This window comes from Bos taurus, chromosome 28, assembly GCF_002263795.3.
Source record: "Bos taurus isolate L1 Dominette 01449 registration number 42190680 breed Hereford chromosome 28, ARS-UCD2.0, whole genome shotgun sequence".
NCBI classification, from domain to species: Eukaryota; Metazoa; Chordata; class Mammalia; order Artiodactyla; family Bovidae; genus Bos; species Bos taurus.
The window spans coordinates 4,436,101-4,442,213 of record NC_037355.1 but is presented as its reverse complement, the minus strand read 5'-3'; the positions used below and the strand labels follow the sequence as shown (position 1 = coordinate 4,442,213).

The 6,113-nt window shown below is 43.3% G+C and overlaps 1 non-coding gene across 1 annotated transcript; it reads left to right on the top strand.

The window, feature by feature from the left end:
• Nucleotides 1–2,743: 2,743 nt before the first annotated feature.
• LOC112444805 (small nucleolar RNA SNORD65) lies at nucleotides 2,744–2,817 on the top strand. Its single transcript, XR_003033173.1, has one exon. It is a non-coding gene; the product is annotated as a small nucleolar RNA SNORD65 (small nucleolar RNA).
• Nucleotides 2,818–6,113: the final 3,296 nt, after the last annotated feature.

The window sequence follows — 6,113 nt, the reverse complement described above, 5'->3', positions numbered from 1 at the left end:
CTCCTGCATTGGAGGCAGATTCTTTACCACTGAGACACTAGGGAAGCCCAGAGATAAGTTGGGACATGATAATTTCCTATATAAATAATGTCCCTTTGCCTCACTCCTTTAAATTGTAAGCTCTTTGAAGGTAGATATCATCCTTGTTCTTCATTGGATCTTCTGGCCAGACACTTATTAGAATGAATGTTCTAAATTGGGATTCTGATACTCGACAGGCCAGTGGATTTATTTCTCCAGTCTCCTGCAAATTATCTGAGCATGGCAGTGAAGGATAGTCACAAGAATTCCCATCAAGTGACATAGCTGGAGTTAAATAGGAAATATCCTCATTGAGAACAATAACAAAGCCTAAACAATTCTGGGAAATTTTAATGTCTAAAGGAGATCTTTTCTTAAAAAAAAAAAAAAAACACAACTTGAATGAATTGGAGAAAAGAAATCTATCTTCAAGTCAGGAAATTACATTAGACAACATGAAGTCCCTCATTTGTTAATGCCTGGAAGCAGGAAGTTGGTTCAGTTTCAAATACCATCAGATAAAGGCCATGCCAAAGGATGTTATCATAGTTTTAGGCTAAATATAGAATATAAATAACCTTCCTTTCGCAATGGACATTGTCTAAAAGCTCTAATAGTGAGATAACACGTGGGAAGTGTGGGCACTCGTTCTAGACATGCCATCCTGACCCCTCACTGTGGCATATCTTCATCTTCCAGTGATCGGTGTCCACTAGAGAGTTGGCATTCAGAGTGGGTTTGTGTGTCAAATGGCTAGAGCATTCAGAGAGGCTGCCTAATGTTATGCTGCATGAAGACCCATCATCCAGTGTCTTTTTAACCCGTTCTTTAAAAAAAAACTTATTTTTTGTTGGGGTATAGCGGATTAGCAATGTTGTAATAGTTTCAGGTAAACAGTGAAGAGATTCAGCTATACATACACATGTATCCATTCTCCCCCCAACTCCCCTCCCATCCAGGCTGCCACATAACATTGAGCAGAGTTCCACGTGCCATACAGTAGGACCTTAATGTTTTTAACCTGTTCTTGCCTCAGTTTCCCACATGAAATGTAGGAAGAACTAACAGAATCTCTCAGAGATTTATTCACAAGATTTATTCAATTTATTCATTGAGGTATGCTCTTCCCCTGGCTGCTCTCCTCCTTGAATAGACTTTGTTCTCCATTAGAAATTCAGTTACTCAGCCATAAAAGGGAACGTATTTGAGGTGGATGAACCTGGAGCCTATTATACAGAGTGAACTAAGCCAGAAAGAGAAAAACAAATATTGTATATTAACACACACATATATATAATGGAATCTAGAAAATGGTATTGAGTAACTTGTTAGCAAGGCAGGAATAGGGACGCAGACATAGAAAAGAAACTTGTGGACACATTGGGGGAAGGAGAGGGAGGGACCAAGTGAGAGAGTAGCACTGAAACATATATATTACCGTATGTAAAATAGACAGTGGGGATTGCTGTATGATACAGGGAGCTCAAACCGATGCTCTGTGACAACCTAGAGGGGTAGGAGGTGGGAAGGAAGTTCAAGAGGGAGGGGACATATGCATACTTATGGCTGATTCACATTGTTGTACGACAGAAACCAACACAACTTTGTAAAGCAATTATCCTCCATTAAAAAAAAAAAAATTTTTTTTTTAAAGAAATTCCGTATCTACACCTATTTCAAGTTCCTCCAAGAAAGAGACACTGTCCCCCACTCACTGCCTCTCATTAGTTCACTAGTTGGCCACTTGGCCTTCCCACCCGCCACTTCCTCCCAGCAGCTGCCAGCCTGCCCAGGCCTCTGGGGCTGACCATCTCACGTGATGGACACCATTGCTGCTGTCACCGTCCTCACACACCAGGGACAACAGTAACCACCACAGTAACTCATGACAGCCTTACTGTTGTTAGAAAGCTCAGCAGCCTCAAGGCTTCTCTTTCCCGAGTTTTAATCTTCCCTGCCAGTGATTAGGAGAACCTTGCCCACCCGCTCTGTAGCCTCGTGCCCATTCTCTCACGGCTGACTTCCCATATTGTCTGATCGGCATCCATTTCTGACTCACCTTTCCCTAATGGAGGAAAAGCAACCCCCTCAAATGGATACACACCACAGCCTACAGGAGCTTATAGCACCCCCATCAACAAAGCACATTCATAGAGGACAGAGCTCAGCAAATCTCAGGAAGTCACCCAGCAGTCCCAGAGTCCAAAGTGAAGAGCTTGCCTCATTCATCCAGTGCCTGAGTAGTGTGGCCACCCTCAAATGCCTTCCCAGGCAGCTCTTTGCCTGCATGTGCTTCATGGAGAGTTAAGTAAATGTGTTCTTTTTTCTTGGGGCGGGGGGGGGGGGGTGCTGGGTCTTCGACGCCGCACAGGCTTTTCTCTAGTTGTGACAAGCGGGGGCTACTCTTCATTTTGGTGCACAGGCTTCTCGTTGCAGTGGCTCCTCTTGTTGCAGAGCCTGGGCTCTAGGGTGCACAGGCTTCGGTAGTTGTGGTGCACGCACTTAGCTGCTCCACAGCATATGAGATCTTCCCAGACCAGGGATCAAACCAGTGACCGTGCATTGGCAGGCAGATTCTTTACCACCGAGCCACAAGGGAAGCCCCAGTAAGTGTGTTCTTGAAACTTCTCTGGAAAATACTGTCAACTATACATGTCTCTATAAAGCTGTTCCTAGGGAAGAAAGGCTCACACATTTAGCCAATCTGATATTTGAATCCATCCAATGATGAAATCACCCTCAAAAAGCTGGAATTACCGGCATATTGTGTAGTGATGAACCTATGAGTTTCTGAAGAAAAGAAAAAAAAAAGGGATGAAATTTGAATCTAAGAATCGATTGAGGATTCTTTCTCCAATTAGATGGGTGTGTTTGAGGGGCAAATCGTTTTGTTTCCTAGTTCCTGTGTTTGCAAACAAAAGGGAAACCAGTTGAGTGGCTATCAGACTCTCAGAGTTTGCAAATGATCAGTAAAAGCTTAAGAAATAACAAGATGGTCAGATATATAATATAACTAACATTTTAAGGAAATTTAGCTTTTAAAAAACTTTCACCAACTTCCATCACTAGTATTTCACACACAAAAAAAAGCCTTTTTAACCTCAAAAAAGTAAATAGACACGACACCTTTCTTTCATGCACCCTGCATCCTGAATTATGGATATGATGGCTGGAGCTCTAGAAGCCATTTTGGACCTCAAAGCAAGAGCCACAGCCTAGGGGTGGTAAAGAAGAGATGAGGGATTAGTCTGGCTCCTTGACAATTTTGTGGAAATGTCATATCACACCTGAGTTGCCTTCTTTTGAATTTCTTTATGTGATAGAAAAAAAGTATCTTGTTTATGCTACTTACTTTACTATTTTCTTATAAGAAGTCAAATCTAAATCTATATATTTTTAAATTATTTTTCAGCACTGTGTATCTCATTCTTTTTTAATTTCTGTTTTTAGGGGTTTTATGAATTAAAATGAACTTCCCCAGTGGTTCAGCAGTAAAGAACCCACCTGCCAATGCAGGAGACATGAGATGCAGGTTCCATCCCTGGGTCAGGAAGATCCCCTGGAGGAGGGCATGGCATCCCACTCCAGTATTCTTGCCTAGAGAATCCCATGGACAGAGGAGCATGAGGACAGAGGACCTATGGTCCATAGGGTTGCAAAAAGTCAGACATGACTAAAGCAACTTAGCATGCACACATAATTTAAAATAATGTAGAAAATTGATTTTGAAAGAAATATGAATTCACTGAGGAGATTTTGTTTTTAATGGTAAACAGAGTTTGGAGCCCACCAATATGGAACACAGAGCAGGAGGGGCCACCTGGATTCCAGACTGTTCTTCAGGTGTGTGAGGCTCATCTACCCTGCACATGTAGGGGGAGGGTGGCTAAGAAACTGTTGCATTCATCCTCTTGATGGGATTTGGAGGACTTTTGATACCCGACCCTCACTTCTCAGTAAGCTAGCATCTCTGGCATGAATACGCTAAGGATATGACTCCCAGAAGGAGGAGGCAGACTACAGACCTGGTGGTGATCACTCAGGAATAGTTTCCAGTTTCACCAAGGATTTTTCCTGTTCCTCTACCACTCACTACTTCCTACCCACTAGGGTTTGCTTAGAGATTGACAGTCAACTTTTATTGTTGTTTCGTCAATAAGTCCTGTCCAACTTTTTGCAACCCCATGGACTGCAGCACACCAGACTTCCCTGTCCTTCACTATCTTCCGGAGTTTGCTCAAACTCAGGTCCATTGAATCAGTGGGACTATCTAACCATCTCATCCTCTGTTGTCTCCTTCTCCTTTTGCCTTCAGTCTTTCCCAGCATCAGGATCTTTTCCAATGAGTCAGCTCTGCCAGGAGCCGGCATATTGCATATTGCATATTGAGTGCAGCACTTTCCACAGGATCATCTTTCAGGATCTGGACTAGCTCAACTGGAATTCTATCACTGCCGGGAGCCAGCATGAGGAACTCCGCCCATGACAAAGGTCATGAGGAAGGAGGCTCGGCATATGCAAAGGCAGGATTGAGCCTCAGGGGTCCCCCTGGAAATTCTCGAGCATCTACCCCCAAAACCAGAGTCTGCCTAGTTTCTGCTTTGTGCTTTCACCTACACCTCTGACTTTACGGGGGGCTGCCCCCCACTACCTCTCTCTGAAAAAAGAGTTAGCTTACAGCTCCAGTTAATAATTCCTGGGTGTGACAGTGTTTAACCTACAAACTCCTTTGGAAATCCTCTAGCCTGCCTGAATAGGTTTTTCCGGCCACATGTGATTGTTCAGAGCCTCCCAGCTGTAAGAGGCAGGAGATGTTCTAAACTGTCTAAACACAGATTCCTTTGAGTAGTTAAAAGATTGATTAGAAATTGTATTGGTGAAGGGTTTTTCACTTATTGGGCCAATGTTTGCTGCTAAGTCTCCATACTCCTTACCTACTGTGTCCTTGGCAGTGTATTGATTGATATAATGGGTGTATAGAAATGTAAGTAGTAGCCTCAATGTTTGTAACCTTGGACCCTTGAGTTAATTCTTTTCTTGATTGAGCCCACCTCACCTCTGCCCTATCTATAGGAATGCAGCTTTGTCCAAGGCTTTTTTGGAGGCTGGTGCCTGACTTTGGAATAAATCACCTTTACAGAAAGATAAGTTTCTTAAAATGTTAACAGGCCTCCTGGCCAGAAGATGATGTAATTCACCTGAACTTTTGCATATGATAAGTTTGAAAGCCTGGCTTCAATTAGGACCAGGAACTGCTGTCCTGGCATGACTCCACCCCTTCCCCCATTATTCTCTATGCACAACTTAAGGTATAAAAACTACTTTGGAAAATAAAGTGCGGGCCTTGTTCACCGAAACTTGGTCTCCCCATGTCGCTCTCTCTCTCAAATTCTGGCTGAGTTTCCATCTGGAGCGCAGAACCCACCATGCTTGCTAATTATGCCTGGGCTTCTAAGATCCAACCAGGGAGGCCTCAGTGTCTCCTCTCCTTCGGGAGAACGGAAGGACGCCTGCGGCCTACGTAAGTGGTGCAAACTTCTTGTCTTGAAGTTTTATTGGTCTCCCGCGTAAACCAAGCTACTCAGCCTCTTTTCTCCACTGAATTTCCTCACTGAGCTATCCTTATTCTATTACTCTTTATATCTTTGATAAATATTTAAATAAATAGGTCGCCTATGCCGACTCTCCTTCGAATACCCTGGATCAGCCGGGGCTGGACCCTGGCACAGCTCTTTTCATCAGGTGGCCAAAATATTGGAGCTTCAGCTGTAGCATCAGTCAACTTTATGGCTAGCCTAGTTTATGTGGAATTGATAAATCTGCAGCTGCCCACCTTCTATGAAAGCAACTAAACATGAATTCTACAGCAAGTAGACATTTTGAAAAATGATCCGTGTAAAGGATTCCTCCCATTCGTGCATGTTTACAGAACTACTCTAATGAAATAATGTATTTGACGTGGGTGATGTGTGATAGGGTCGATCATTGCTAGTTTCCACCTTCACTATGCCCGTTCTGCTCTTACTCATTTCACTACCCAAGCTGAGAAAGAAGATGGTCCAGCAGAAGTTCACATGAAGTGCTATAAGGAG